The following is a 16225-nucleotide window of genomic DNA, read 5'->3' on the forward strand; positions in this document are numbered from 1 at the left end:
AGCTCCGAGTCGGAGAGTTCGCTGTCACTGGATGTGAGCACAAACGCTTCCCGTTTTCTTTTTTCTGCTTCTTTCCGAAGTCGATGCTTCGTGCGGGTCGGCACTTCGGAAGAAGGGTCCCACAAGTACTGCTTATATGGCCGTCTTTTCCCCATACTGCGCTCAACCTCATACAGAGGCGTCCACGATCAAAAACAGAAGATAGGGATGTGACAGTGATGTACCAACACCATGCCACTACGCTATAGTCAAAACGATCAAACCCGATTTTCGAGCGGTATCGCACACGAACACCAAACCGCCGTGGACCACCAACCGACCGAACCGGATCGAAGCGCACGCAATAGCGGTCAGGGACTGGATTGGATATTAACTACCTACTCACTGGTTTGCACAATAATTGGTAACCTTTATAGTTCGGCATATTTAATTACTTACAATTCTTTCATGCTTAATAATGTAAAACGTATTTTAATAAACCGAAACATATATGTAAATGCAATTCCCCATCGTGCAAAACAGCAAATGTCTATGCCTCTGCTGGCAACAATGTGTTCTGTTTTCAAGTCAACACGTTGTTCGTAGTCTCGTAGTGCAGGCGTGCAGGCTGTTAGGCAGGCGTGCAGGTTTGGAAAAGGGCCCTACATTGGAGAAGACATGTCACATATTTTAGTCCGATGGCTGTCGGAGGAGAAATGGGATGTGTACCCTACACGTGTCCTTGCGGACACAGAGCTAGGGCTACGTCTGATGGCCGAGCCCAGCGCCATCAAGGACCTGCGGGGTTCTGTTGTCTTGGTGAGATGGAGCGCGGAAGAGCCGCCTGCAGAGGCGATGTTGATTGAAGCAGGTAAGTGAATCAACATGCACGTGGTTTTCCTCTTACGTCGCTAATGTCTCTAATATTTTGTGCACCGCCTATTGTTATTTTATCCCAAAACTGCATTATCTGTCGCCGGTGTTGAATGACACGAACACCATTGCTCGGAGAACCTTCGTTTCAAAGTCCGCGGCAAGAAAGTTCGACAAGGGTTGTCCCTCGCCATCAATAACATTTCTCCAAGATCGCGTTGTCATTTCCTGCTTTCAAATCATACAAGTGACAGGAACCGGTCGTTTCGGTACGCTGTCTTTCTGGCGCCGCAGGTTTCGGTGCGTTGCTATTTTGGGCTCCGCTGACCTTGCTTCTACAAAGTCATGTGGTGTTTCTGTACCCTAATCTGGATGACTTTGTATAAGCCCTTTGTGCATGCTGCCCAGTGATCTCTATGACAATTGCTGGATCGCGCTTCCCCGCTTCAGAGCCCTGTATAGAGAGTTTCGTCAATGGGAGGCGCGGGTAGTCAGGGCGTGTGCCAGACGTAGAAAGTGGGCTTGACATGCTCTCTTGGCCAATCAGAAGCCTAAAAGAATCCCCTGGCTGGCTAGCGAGAAACTGTTTTAATCAAAGGTTCGTATATAGTTTTAATAAGCGCGTAAGAGTGAAATTTAGTACCTCTTCATGGTTGAAAATAGGGTGCACGTGATGTTTCGATCATGATCATGCAGAAAGATGTAAGAAATGAATGTGCCGCTCAACTCTGTTTTGCTCGGACAGTGTGACCACTCGGATGGCAGATTCCCGGCCCTCGGCGCCTGACGTACGGATTATGTCGATCGTTCCGCTAGTCACGCTCTTCCACCATGAATTTCGAAGACCGTAATTGAAACACCACATGCGCCATATTTTCAGTCACCAAGAGTTACTCCAATGCACTTGTTAAGTTAGTGTCTTGCTACCACCGCCAGGTTTTTTTTTCTGGCTTCTTGTTGGCCACAATCGACTTTGTGAAGACGTCCTGGAACACGCCCAGCCCTCTTTCGGCCAATGGCACCTCCTCGTTTGTCTCTTACACTTCTCAACGAATGGCCAAACTCTCTGCGTATACGCCTCTGCCCCACTTGGTCGCTGCAGCGCGAGTGAAGCCACTGGACCACCATCTTGCTCATAGGCAAATTGCGGTTTTGCTAGCGTTGCAGAGGCTGGCGGCAGCGTGCTAAAGACACGTTTTCTACTCGTTCGTCGTCATTCGCCGAAGAACTTTTTAAGGCCCTGTGTAAGCGTTGAGACTTGCAGTTGAGGACACGTGGAAATATTTACGGAAGCGCAGTGCCGCAGGAAAAAGGCTCAACTTGTCGAAAGCAAGTTTTGCCGGTCTCGCAGCGTCATCAAAGCTTCCTTTGCACGCAGAAGTGCTGCGTCTCTGTGCCTTCGCTCGCTTGGATACCAATCAAGAATCGACGCCGTGTGGATGTGTTTTGTGAGTTCAATGTGCGTGGAGCTGTATGTGCCTTGGAAGCAGAGTTTTACTTTACTCTGGCAACTGTATTTCTAGCTTACGGCACTCGCGGTCGAGAAATGAGCTTGATCCAGTGTCCAGTGGCGACGGAAAAGGGGGGGAGGGGGGTATGGTACGTCTTTTTTTAAGTCGTTAGACGGTTTACAGAATACCGCGCACACAGCTCCTCATCACTGATCAGTGGTCTGGCTCATTATCAACAATTGCTTGAGATATCAAGTTTGAGCACGGCTCACCTAAATGTGATTGGTTAACCCATTACCTCGCCTCAAAGATTTTCAGTCTCGTCGTCTTGTACTTTTGAAATCGAAAACCATCCTTGCTCCACAGCATTGCTCTATTTGTGCCGCCATGTGATCCATTAGAGTAGATTTGGAACATAGCCATGGTTGATAGTGCATAAGAGCAACCATACAGATTGTTTTCCTCCCTTTATTGATAACAAATCGCCGGAACAGCTGGACGATCCAGAACTCTACGGCTGATATATGATACAAAGACATTTACGTGCGACGCATTTTCAGAACTTTGCCGCGGCACTGATTCTTGATTGGTATCCAAGCGTGTGAAGGCACAGAGATGCAGTGTTTCGGCGTGCCAAGGAAGCTTTGATCTTGCCGCAAAGCCGGCGAAACTTGCTTTCTACAAGTTCTGCCGTTTTCCTGCGGCACTGCGCTTTCGTAAAATTTTTCACATGTTCTCAACGGCAAGTCTCGATGCATACACAGGTTCTTAAAAACCTTCTTCGGCGAAACATGATGAACAAGTAGACAACGTGTCTTCAGCACGCTGCCGCCAGCTTCTGCAACACAATTTGTCTACGAGCAGGATGGCCGTCCGGTGGCTTCACTCGCGGGAGCGGGAAACACAATCCAGCAATTGTCATAGAGATCAGTGACTCTGCTTCATAAGGGTATATAGGTTTTAAACTTAATCTTGGTTAGCATTGATAGATTGCAGACGAGCTGGTAATGAATCGAAACCTTGTAGACTCTGAGATGGTGAAATATAGAAAAAACGGACGAGGAAAACTTTCGTTTTACAAAGTGAGCTATCCTTTGCTTTTTGTTTAGTCATGATATATATTTTACCTTTTTGTTGTAATGTTTTGATTCCTTTAGATTTTGACTGTCAGTCCTTTCTATACATGGCTTGCATGTGCATCAGTTGGCCGGACACAATGAGGAAAAGGGCTCGTGAGAGCAGAGCCTCTACCGTGTTAATCTTGCCATCAGAAAGGCGGGCCTTGGGGTGCTCAAGGAGGGGGGGGAGGGGAGGGGAGGGAAAGGGAAGGGGAAGAAGGGTGCATGAGAGCATAGCTTCCTCTGCGCTAACGAGACACATTTCACCACCAGAAAGGAGGGTGGATTGACATCACGTGCAAGCCATGTATAGTTGTTAAAAGCCTACGCGTAAAACTTGAACAAGTAGAGATACAGTCATGGTAAAAATAAATAGGGACAAGGGAGCTGCAACTGAACTACCTAAGGCTCTACCTTTACAGTCTATTTTAATATGAGGGTGAACAGGCTACAATCTTCGATTGTCATTACCTAAGCGTGAGTCGCGCCAATGGGAATGAAGGCGAGAGTGTGCACATGCGCAGAGAAAAGAAACTCGTTGTGACCTTTATTTGTGTTGTCGTGACTTGTACAAGCTTGCAATAGATATAAAAGAAGCTAGCTTGTCCACCCTCATATTGGAGGCCATTGTTAGTTTGAAGCGACAAGTTTGTTGTTTGTTTGAAGCGACATCTGCAGCTGTTGGAGCTGCAAATTTTATTCTTAAATTTTGCCAGGTCACTCGATTGACTTCATCCTAATTCCATCTAGAAAGGGGCATCATCGTGTATTAATCCGCTGGTACTGCAGCTTGCATGGTACGAATCAAAATAACACTATCTTCAGTTATGCAGTCAGATCTTAATACAGCGACGTACCACATGCTAGCATAGGGCACATTGTACTGCGAATGACAATAGCATTTTGTGCTTCTTTTTTCACACAATCATTAGAAACGTGGTTGTTTTTGTTTATGAGGAACAAAAATTATGAAGTCTCACCATCTACCAAGGAGGTAAATGTAGCTTTGACGAGATTAAACCAGAGGCAGGGTTCATAACATGGCACAAAGCACCGATTGTCTTGCTGAAGCTGCTAGAAATGCTGCTAGAAGGTCCTGGAGGTTCCAGAGAGCAGGCACTCTGTACGTTCCTATTTCTTTTAGCCATGACTACAGTCACCGGCCATACGAGCTCTAGTAGCAGAATGACAACTGGAGCAGTAAAACTGTCGCATGCTGCGCGTCAAGCGTGGTTGTGCTTTGGGAGCTGGGCTATTGGAATTGACCCGTTTTGTAATCGGTGTGGAAGCAGAGCTTTTATCTGCACTCCCAGCTTTTTAAAGTGGAATCTACAGGATGGCCGATTAAATTTCTGCCTTCGGGTGTTGGTACAAAGTACAAATTCACCATTTATCAAACTGCCCAGTATTGAACCAACAGTGCACTGGGATGTCCTAGCCCCTCAAGGATGGGGTTGGTTCCCTGTAGAGCATGTGTAGTAGATATGTGAAAGCTCGCTTCGTGGTGGAACCATTTCCCGCCACTGTATTAACTGGGGATATTGACAAAAGGAAGACATTTGTAGCAGTGCAAGCTACTTACTCCTTTACAATAAGCATAGAATTGTGCTGAAAACAGGAGACTGTTCGCATTTTGGTCACTGACATGTCGTTGTGTATACATACTCTAAACGACTAAAGTTTCGTGAGGACCTACTTTTTGCCAATTTCATGACTTGAGCTATATTGCAACAAATGGGAGACGGGAATATGTCGCCCTTTACATACCAATACATTGCATATCATTCTCATTTGCGGAATTTTCTGCTCAATAAATATTCCTGGATCCGGCACTTTGCCAGAGTCACGAAAAATTGAACCCACGAAAACAAAGTCGCTTGCAGTAATCATTTTACATGCCCAATTGGTGCAAGATTTATTTCAGTCATCCTTTTTACCCCGTAGGACAGCACAGTTCTCTTGAAAAAAAGAGGACTCGGCTTGCTGACCAGGCCGACACTGCATCGTCCCAGCGGACGCCTGTGAGTTCCATTCTATTGGGGCATTGCCCTGCTTTCTTATGTTGTGCGACTAAATAAGAAGTTGCGACAGGGTGATTTTAGAAAATATCTGAATTCCCTGCAAGCAGTTGGCGACCATCATCGTAAACCTTTACTGCCATTTACACTGTTTATTTGCACCTGAGTAATCCTTCATTAGTGCAGTTTTTGGTGTCAATATTGCTTCTGAGCACGTCTCCAACTGGTGTGTTTTCCACATTCTTATTTGTGGTCTCCTGTTTTCCTTTTAATGACATTATCAATGGCGCATTAGTAGCCAGCCGCAATCCTGGCGGTGTTGCAGCAGCATAGGTGGTGCTGGCAGGCGCTTGTTCTACTGTAGCTATCTCTGCAGTCAGTGGACCCCACAGCACTCACAAGTTGAGATACTGCAGCAGCAGCAATAATGGCGTCTGCTCGCTTTCTCACCAGCATCTCTACAACCAACCGCCCCGGCCGAAATGTCCAACTAAATGTCCAGCAGTCTTTCGTGACATGATTTGTTGCAACTTCGGGACCACTTGATGCGCAGGCAATGTAGGACAGTAAACACACCAGTCAGAAAAGGTATTCAGGCACCATGGCAGGTAGCTTTAGAATAAGGTATGCAAACCCAAAGAAATAGCGTCGTCGCCACTGTGCAGATGGAGGAGCTCCAGGCAGACAACGCTGCCCTCAAGAAGGGAAACGCAACCCTGGGGGGGGGAATGCTGCCTTCCGGATGGAAAACGAGAGACTTCAGCATGCTGTCCAAGAGCTAGAAGCATTTATTGGTATGTATAGTACGAACCACTGTTAGAGGAACATGCAAACAAGTAGCGAGCGTGTGGCCAGCACTCCGTGCAGCGCCGGCTGCCAGACCCTACAGCTGCTCAGCGCAGACGCAGTGAGTGCCAGGGGCGCTGCGGGCGGCCTGTTGCCTGCTACTGGAGCTTGTTGTGCATGCACCAGGCTGCCCCTCGCCTCAGCAACCATCATGGCGTGGAGTGCCAGCCATGCTGTCGTGTATTCCCTCCAAAAGTGGGTCGCTCTGTAGAGTGCTGTCCACTGTTGAGGGGAAGGGGAACACTGACACAAGGCATTCCATGCCATTATGCTTGCTGGGTTGAGGGGACCTTGGCACAAGTGCAGTAAGCTCCAGTAGCAGACAACGGGCCACACACAGCATCTTTGGCGCTACGTCTGTGCTAATCCAGCTGAGCAAACGTAGGGAGCACTGTAGCATACGACGACTGATACGCACAATCTCTCCACCAAACACCCAGTTCCTTAATTTTTTATAGCACAGCTCCTAGGTGCCCATTCCCGCATAAAGCGGTGTCGGCGTTGGCATCACTACCGCCGCCAAGTAACGCCCCCACCGTACCCTCAACCTCCTCTCTTGTCCACCCTCAAAAAGGGTGGTCTATATTTGTAAACACATATATTTCTCTCTGGAATCCTTTCCCAGGGTATATTGCAAAATCAAAAGACCCCAAAAGCTCGCTCTAATTTCGCATTACAGAGAAGCATAACTGACTTTCATTTTTATTTTCTTTTATCTAAATATAGCTACTGAAACTTCTCAGGGCACTAAAATCCCTAGGTCCGCTTCAGATCCTTCTCTTGGCACTGAATTCAGTGACTACAATATGGTGGCCTAGTGCGAGCGGCGAGCGATGGGAGCCCTCTAACGTCACTAGAGCTTCGTGCTCAGTTGTTGCACGAGCCGCAGAATTTATGGAATGAGCCTTTGACGAGCCTCAAAGTAACGGAAGTGTCTCATGTGGCTATCTGCGGAAGTGTCTCATGTGACTATCTGGTGGAGCCTGGCAGAGCCTAGTCACACTCAGTGCTCAGCCAACCGCTTTTAGGGCTCACATCGCGCTGACGGTGCGCACCACAAATTAGTTTCTACAATGCCTACACAAACATAAATTAGTTAATACTGCAGGTTAAGCTAGTTGGTAAAACATGATTCACATACCAGTCACTCAAAAAAATCAAGCATATGAAAAAAAGTAATTTTTTCGTATGCATGAATTTTTTTAGTGATTGACTACCTGTGCGTGAATCATGCCGCAAATTGTCTGGCTCAGCTACAGAGTGGAAGCTTTGCAACTGAACATGAAGTGCTTCTGATGACATTAGATTTGTCCTTAATCCGAGTTGTATGCGCTCTCCACAGGCATTCAGGGGAACAGTGGCCGAGAGGGCTAGTGCATCTCAGTTTGGAGCATGTGGAGCGAAAGCTCGCGATGCAGAACCCAGGGATCCTGGGTTCGATCCCCACTCCTGCCTGTGTGCATCTGGATGAGCATCGTACCGGCACGCGTTCGTGTAATCAGTACTGCGTGATGCATGTTAAAGACCCTAGGCTAGCAGTTGTACCGCACTGGCTAAATTGCTCATTTACAGTGTTCAACAATGTTGCCGAACCCAGGCAGACTAAACTTACGCTGTATAAACAACATTGACCAATTACTTTACACGGGCATTCCTCACCGCTTTGAATGTGCTCTTTGTGCACATCAAAGTTCATTTTGAGTGGTTGCATGACCAAGACCTCACTCGTTCGCTTTCCTTGGCTGTAGGACAACCAAGGCCCGGCTTGGCCTTCTTTTCTAGGCCTAGCGTCTGGAGCATGACAAAACCAGGAAGGTGGAGGATGTGGAAATTCCCCTTTCACTAACGATAGGCTATGGGGTACTTACTCACTGTAAAATAACCCTGAAAGGGATCAACACGTCTGTCACCTTCTGGCCAGCCCTAGACCATGCTGGCTCTCTAGGGCTCTTATGCTTTTTTTTTTTTTTTGCTTTGTTGGTGTATTAGGTTAGCTGTACAGAGAGCTCAAATTTTAGCTCTATGGAATGCTTTGGAATGTAGTCCTCTGGAAAAATTCAATCGCACGGTCTCGTGTAATTGCAGTGTTGCTACTGTTTCTTTAGAAGAAGATGCAGTGGTGATAATAATTGCACTTTAACAAATGAGGATAACATATACCTTAACAAGTTGTGCTCCGAGTACCTTACTCTTCTTAGATCTTTATTAGGTTTTGAGAGTTTCACAATCCCAGGAGTAAAGGATACCACACATTGTATACGGGTTAGCTCTTTCTGTACCTTGTGCGTTGCCCCCAATGTGCTGAAATGCTGTTAGTTACCCCCTTGCACCCCCTACCATCTCTATTAATGACGGCAAGCAAATCTTTTCTGGCTCTTCATCACGGGGGTTCCCTGCACATCCTTTATGTTGCTTGCTGATTGACGTTCATTTTTTTTTCTGTGCTCATGACATTCTTATGTGTGCAAGAGGACACATTTTGGTACACTTGCACACTGTATACGTATTACTTGCACAGTCTTGCAGTGTATTCACAATGTGATGCGGATAGACATGCAAAGTCTGCTGCACATGAAGGCATCATAAAGGTGACATGGAAGTGAAAAAATGTGTTTCTTGCAAACATTACCCGCGTAACAAAATCCTGCACCACGGCCCATAAGATTGGTGCACTATGTCTAGGATTTATGAACTAAAGAATGTCCTATTCCAGTCATGTCTGATATCATTTCAGATGTCACGGGGATGGTAAAGCGGCTTCATCGCATGCTACGGGCACAAGAAGCCGACCAGGTGCGGAAAGCTGGTCAGGCGGCTGCAGCAGCTCTAGTACCAACAGCCATGGTAAGCTTTAGTCTCTCGTAACTTTGCAGTATGAGTGTTAATTACTGCATTGCCATATTCTTCATGCCAGGACATCCTGTTTGTTCCCTCTTCATACGTGTCTTGTTGATGTAAAGGGCTCCACCGAACAAAATTCCCCTGCAATTGGAGCCGGTGCAATTGTGCTTATATGTGGCTTACACACAACACACTTCTGTCTTACATGGTGGTGTCGAAAGCCTGCAATTTATGCAGCGGAAGCTACGCTCGTCTCTTGGCCAATGCTCCTTTCCTGTTTGCAGAACTAATACCGTAAAGGCTACAACAGAAAGGGTCCCAAGTTACAACCTATTGGTGAGGAGATTGAACTATACGCCCGTCCGTCAAAACAAACGGTGGCTGTGTAGCAAATATCTCCGCTCCGTGTTATGCTGGGTCGCTCTTGCGCTAGCTTCAATTTGGTTGCACTACTGCGCAGTTTACTGGCCAATTCCACAGGTAACGTGTGGGGTTGGGAAGAAGCTTATATCACTAGCTTGTTCACAAAAAGAAAAGCGTGTGTTGAGTGCATGAATAAAGGTCCGGAAAATCTTGACGCTTCATGACACTGAGTATTGTCGCAGAGTCCAGCGTGACTTTTGCAGTAGTTTACAAAATAGAGAATTTTCGACAGATACAAGCCATGTTTGCACATTACGGTTCGCAATGGCTGGCTTTTGTAACTCAACATGGTTAATTCAGAATAATTTTAAGAAGCTTCCAGAGGAATCGTGTGATCGATTCAATAAGTTGTGAAAACTAGAGGACTTAATATAGGCATATTGTCTTTCGACTATCTAGTATTAATCATAGACTCTAATAACCCATTTTCTTAAAGATTGTTCTTACTCTAATATATCTTATTTTCTGATGTCGTAAAGGGCAAAGCCCACAATGCCCTTATGCTAGTTTCCAAATATTCAAATGTAACTGAAAGCCTTGTCTCTTTTTTTTAACTTGTTCCAGGTAGTGTGCTGCTTTAACCTTTCGCAATCTATCACCAGCACTAGCGTGACATTCACACAGGCTTTCAGCTTTCTGCAGTGTATAGTTCATTTATGCGGGTCAGTAGAGTCTGTTCTGCTGACCTTACCCGTTTTCCACAAAAATAATATAGTAGAAAACACTCAAGACAGTGTCCGAAATGAAATAGACGAATGAAGCGTCGACATTTGTTGACACTATTAAAGTATGTCGGATGGCATTCAGAATTTTTATGGGTCATGTGCGTGAAAAGCTTTCGCACGTCTGTCATCTTAGGCTGATGTGTTACTTTAATAATTTCCTTTCTCTCTTCTTCACCAGACCGACATCGGATGTAGTGTACTGGTGGAGTCGTCGACTCTCCAAGTGCTCCGCAAGGCTGCCAAGTCTTCTGGCTGTAAATTCGCTCGAAGCCTTTTAAAGGTACTCTTCCCAAATGACTCATGGAAGGAAAAGTCCCTCCATGGGCGTAAAAGTAATGCGCACAAGGACATCGATGCAAAAGAAGCCCTGGACCCGACCATCGTAAAGGCCATACTAGGTATGTTCTGTTTCCATCTTGTCGTGAATTTTTATTTTGTGAGGATTGTCCGCTAACCTGCTAGTATATGTACCGTATTTACTCGAAAATAGGTCGAGCATGAATAAAGGACAAACTCCTAAAAATTGTATTTGACGAGAATAACAAATAACAAACAAACTTTTAAGAGAAGAGCAGAGGAAACATTGAACACGGCACACCATTATTAGCCGCATGCTCGGCTAAATCTCAATACTCTGTGCCATAAGCTCCATCATAACCGGAACATTCAGAAAATTACTTTTCCTTCAATGGTTCGCTGGTGTGTTTGGGTCGGGGATCGCAATAGGTAAAACGGCGTCCCACTGGTTCTGCCATGCTCTAGTCAGCTTCTTATTGTTGTCAAACCCTCAGCAAACAGTATAACGCGAAGCTCGATGTCTACAGTCTAACTCATTCAGTCCAGCGTCGTCGTAACTCGACAGCAAATGCAAAACGCCGCTGAGAAATAGCGCCAGCTGCCGAAGAAGAAAGCAAAACAAATGAATGAAACGGTGCGGCAGCAGGTAGTTTTGTATGTGATCTCTCTTCCTAGCGGAGAGGTGGCACTACTCTGCATCGCATTGACACTCCCAAGGCACCTGGTCGAGCCGTTCCGGATCTTGATTATAAGTCTACCCATATTTTTGGGTAGCATTTCCCGGAAAAAGAAAGTCTACCTACAGGGTGATTTAAGGAGACGCCAGGCCCTTTAATCCGACCGCAAAATTCGGTTTATTAACCTATCATGCTACGACTTTGTGCAGCATTTTGGTGGCAGTTGGCGTCGCGACCGCTTGCACCATCTCTTGTCTCCCGTGCGAAACGGTGCCGTGTTGTTTGAAGACCGGTCGCATCCCTGCGTTTCCATAGGAGCTAAGCCTTTTTCTTTCTTTACTCTTTCCTTAGATAAGTTCGCTTTTTGCAAATTTCACAAAAAAAAAAAAAAAGCACCATCTGTGGGCAACGCTGCACAAAGTCGTAGCGCGATAGGTTAAGAAACCGAATTTTGCGGTCGATTTTAAGAGCCTGGCGTCTCCTTGATTCACCCTGTATGTTCAAATAAATATGGTATGTATATATCAATGGTTACTTCATGTCTTTTAATCTTGTGCAACACAGCATGACTTCAGCTATGAGGAAGCAACCTCATAATGCCTGCTAGTGGTCTCTACTGGTGCTATCAACTTCTGACAGTGAAAGAGGGGATTGAACTTGAATAGTATGTCAAATTTCTGAGCTCATTGAACTAATTTTGACATTTCCGCACTGCCACCCTAGTGAAAAAAACCATTTGAAATTCAAATGGGTGGCAAACTGGTAAATCAAACGGGTGCAAACTTGTCGACCCGTTTGGGTCAAACGTGATTATGGGATACGGGTAGCCGTTTGAAACGGTACCCACTCGAAACGGTACCCGCTCGAAACGGTACCCATTTGATAGGGGTGCCCGTTCGACCTTGCACGTGGCCACACGTTTGAACGTGCCATTCTAATCGGTAAATTATGCGCAAGCACTAAATGGGAATCGTCTGGTAGGTTGGTTATCTTAAACTTATTTAAGACGTTCCGAAACTCATAAACCTATTTATAACATGGAGGAAACACGTAGAACAAATTTGCTCACGTAGGTGCTTGCAAATGGACAGGAAAACAGACACAAATGATTGTTTTCAATTCTCCTCAAAGTTTATTACGTTTTCTGTAGACAAAAACAAACAAGCAAGCGATCTGTGAAATATAAGAGGCACTCTAAGCTTTTATACAACTGAGAAGATAGCAAACCAAACAAGAACCGAGGTAATTCTAGACTATGAAGGTAGACTTTCGGGAAATTATTCGCCCGGCTGCCGCGAGAAAAGTGGCTGCATAATTATATAGATAATCTGGAAGAGTACGAGTAGAAGAACGGTCAATCGTTGCCAAGAAGTAGGTTTCAGTGCACTTACCATAAAAATAGCGGACTTGAAAGATGTAATCCGCGATATTTGTCGACACGGTCAAAGCAGGACAACCACACAAACACAAACGAGAGGGAACGGCTCCTTGGAAGTTTCAACACGATGTGGCGCACAAGCTGTCATTTGCCGAACCCAACCAAACCGCAAGAATTCCTGACTTCTTTGAAGAATCGCTTGTTGCCGATATAGGCGTAGGACTTTTCGAACACTGAGAGCTTTGGTGCACATCAAATACGTTGTCGAGAGACATCCTAATAAGACCGCAGGGTTAGGCGACAGATCGAAGCAGGTGGACGCGCGAAGTTCGAGCTGGAAATGACAACAAGCAGCCAAAAAAAAAAGAAAAAGCGGCTGTCAGGCGCACCATTCCGGATCTCGATGCTTATCAGCGTGTAGCTCGCGCGCGGCTGAGGCTCACGTGACGGGTGACAAGAGAAGAAGGAGTGGGCGAGGACCACAGGGACAGCCTCTCTCCCTCTCCACAGGCATTTCAGTGAGATGTGCTTTTGTAACATCGAAAAAGAAACACGCGTGCGCGCGCGCGCGCGCATTTTAGCACGTTCGAACCTTGGAAATGGCGGCGGGGCGGCCAGAAGCTCGTTTTGCGCCCTTAGCGAAGAAAGTACCCAGCGCGAGCTCGTAGTTTGACAGGTTTGACTGCGCAAACGGCGGGCGTGCTCTCGCAATGCTCGATGTTCTTGCAGCCGCGTGTACGCGTGCTACCTTCGCTGCGTCTTGAATTAAAGTGAAACGGAGTCTAGACGTACATACTTTCACGCGGTCGCGTCTTCTGCGAGAGATTCGAGCTGAATAAGTAAATTGAGGCAACAAAGATGGACAAAGTTTTAAAGTTCTGTCAAAAATATCGGCTCACCAGCGTCGCGCGTTTACGTAAAACGGCAACAAAAAAGGTGTTAGTTTTAGTTGCAGTATAAGCGAACATCAGCGCAATTGAAATATAAATATATTTACTTGCATCACGCGGACGATCTGAAATCGATGAACCGGCGATCCCAGCCTTCCAGAAACATTGGCTGCCACGGCTGAAACGCTATGCGTGCCCACGCCGCCGATCTGTACGTTCAATATCAAACGGGCTCCGGAGAGCCGTTTGATTAATCCGGTACAGTTTGCAACATGGTCACCGGTTTGAGCAAATGTGTGACAACTTTGCCCAAACGAGTCGCCCATTTGCCCAGACGAGCGACCCATTTGCCCAGACGAGCGACCCGTTTGCCAAAGGAGTGACCTGTTTGTCCAAATAGGTGACCGTTATGGCTCATACGGGGGACCCCTTTGAGCCATACGGGCAACCCCTTTGACAAACTGGTGACCGGTATGGTTAAACTGTTACCGGTATGGACCCGTTTATTTTCATATAGGCGCCAAATGGTTTTTTTCAGTAGGGCAGCGACTATGTGGGGGTCAGGAAAGACGTCCGTCGATGCAAATCAACAAACTTATCTTTATCACCACAAAAAAATTGAAAAGAACATAAAAAGGGGCTCCGCTGAGACCGCCCTGCTACATCGTCGAACGCTGCCAGGCTCGTGCTGTTCTCTTCGAACCCGGAGCTCGGTGCCGTCGGTGCTGCTCGTGCCGCGCGCTTGATACGTCATTAGCTGCTGACGTTGCGTGAGTCACTGCCCTAAGTCTCGCGCTTTGGCGCCACCGCTGTAAGTCTCGCGCTTTGGCGCCACCGCTCTAAGTCTCGCGCTTTGGCGCTACAACTACTCAGGGTGCACCAGTACGATGCGGCAAAGCTTAAGCCCCTGGCACAGGGGACGCTACTACAAATGCTTGTCATTAGTAGAGGAGCTGTGTCTCTATACGGCGAAGAAGTCGTCTGCTTTTCGCGGAGATGGTAGAGGTGTCAACAGTGACATCACGACGCTACACCTGATATGAGGATGCTAACATGGGTTAACATCGCTCTGTTGTCTGCTGGTCGTAGCAGTGGCTGCCCTGACTTGGCTGTCAGAGGTCCACCAATTCTGTATGAACCAGGACTCGCCCTTCATCAAAAAGAAGAAATCGCTCGAAGGTTAAGTTAAGCACGGGTAAGTTGTCACTCCTTAGTTTTTAGCTGCATATTACTTCGGGAATCCCCTTACGTCAAATGAGTTGCTCAAAGAGAAGCAGTAAAAGACTGGGGATTGGAGATATGGCGGCTGGAAACAATATGACCCTTTGATCGGTGCCACTTTTCTGTGCAGATCAATGCTCCTACTGCTCTGTGGCTGCTTCTTCATACGTTTGCACTGCATGTACACATTGAGTAGGCTAACTGTTTTTTCGAGTGTCCCTTAGCCGGAAAGAGAAACATGATTGAACAAGAGGCGACTGAGTGTAGGCCTCGCTTCGAACTGCAACACAAGCTGCAATATTCACACTGCCATGTTGTTTCCAGCCACCACACCTCCAGTTCTCCGCCGTTTGCTGCTTCTCTTTGCACAACTCATTTAATGTGATGGGATTCACGAAGATAATATGCAGATGAAAACATAGGGACAGCTTACCCACACCGAGGGAGAGAGCTGCCGTAGCCTGCCCCACTTTGGGTGTTGTTGACACAGCTGTGCCGAAGACCCGTCTTGAAACCGCCTGCGAGGGCGTGTAAAGGGCAATCCCCTTTGGTTGGACCAAAGTAACCTTGGAGCGATTTCCTCTCCCATTTTACTAAGGGCGAGTCCTAGTTCATACAGAATAGGTGGATCTTGGACTGCCAAGGCAGGGCAGCCACTACTACTGCCAGCAGACAACAGAGCTATGTTTCCCCAGGTTAGCATCCTCATATCAGCGCGGCGGCGTGACGTCACTGTTGACATCTCAGGTATCCTCTCTGCGAGAAGCAGACGACTTGGTCGCCGTATACTTTATCTTAGCATTTCCCTCCTCGGACTGCACCCTATATCCTCTTTGTTCTTTCAGTTCTGTATGGATTGTTCACTCTAGTAGTCTGCCTTTGTGTTCTTAAAGGGGCAGCAGACACATCTTGTGCATTGATGCTGTTATCTCCGCAAGTCAAAACTCATCTGGGGTTCGATTTTGCTCATTGGTGTCGACTGCAGTTGAACGGTTGGACAATATTTAACCGAGGCTTTTTCACCTATAGCCAGATGGTAAGAATTGCGCCTGCTTGTTCCAAGCGCTCATTTGTTCATCGGTCACCGTCAGTTTGTTTGACTGCAAAGTAGATTGAAAGCTGCTAATGAAGCTGATGTTATGTCTTAAGTAATGCATATTCCTTTCTTTTCAGGGTACACCTGCATGGAATTTGATGTGTAATTGACTGCACTCACAAGCAGCCTCTCCTCAATGCTGGCGCGGGGCGTGTGAAAGCGTGTGAAATGAAGTCATTTGGAGCATTTCATTTATTGTTTAGTGCCTTAGCAACACCAATGCTGCACAAAGCAAGATGGCTTTAGCTAGCACAGCTAGCTTTTCAACTGTCTAAAGCCTAATTAACTTGCAACTAAAATAGTTTGCTTCAGAATATCAAAATATATGTCAAAAAGAGTTCTAAAAAAACTTTTAAGAATTTTTGAAAATTTATAAAATAATTCAAAAAGTT

General features: G+C 46.4%; 1 pseudogene; it reads left to right on the top strand.

The window, feature by feature from the left end:
• Positions 1-657: 657 nt before the first annotated feature.
• LOC115316129 lies at positions 658-15990 on the top strand (annotated as a pseudogene).
• The last annotated feature ends 235 nt before the right edge of the window (positions 15991-16225 follow it).

The sequence above is a fragment of the Ixodes scapularis genome, unplaced genomic scaffold (genome assembly GCF_016920785.2).
Source record: "Ixodes scapularis isolate PalLabHiFi unplaced genomic scaffold, ASM1692078v2 PGA_scaffold2__306_contigs__length_199485367, whole genome shotgun sequence".
NCBI classification, from domain to species: domain Eukaryota; kingdom Metazoa; phylum Arthropoda; class Arachnida; order Ixodida; family Ixodidae; genus Ixodes; species Ixodes scapularis.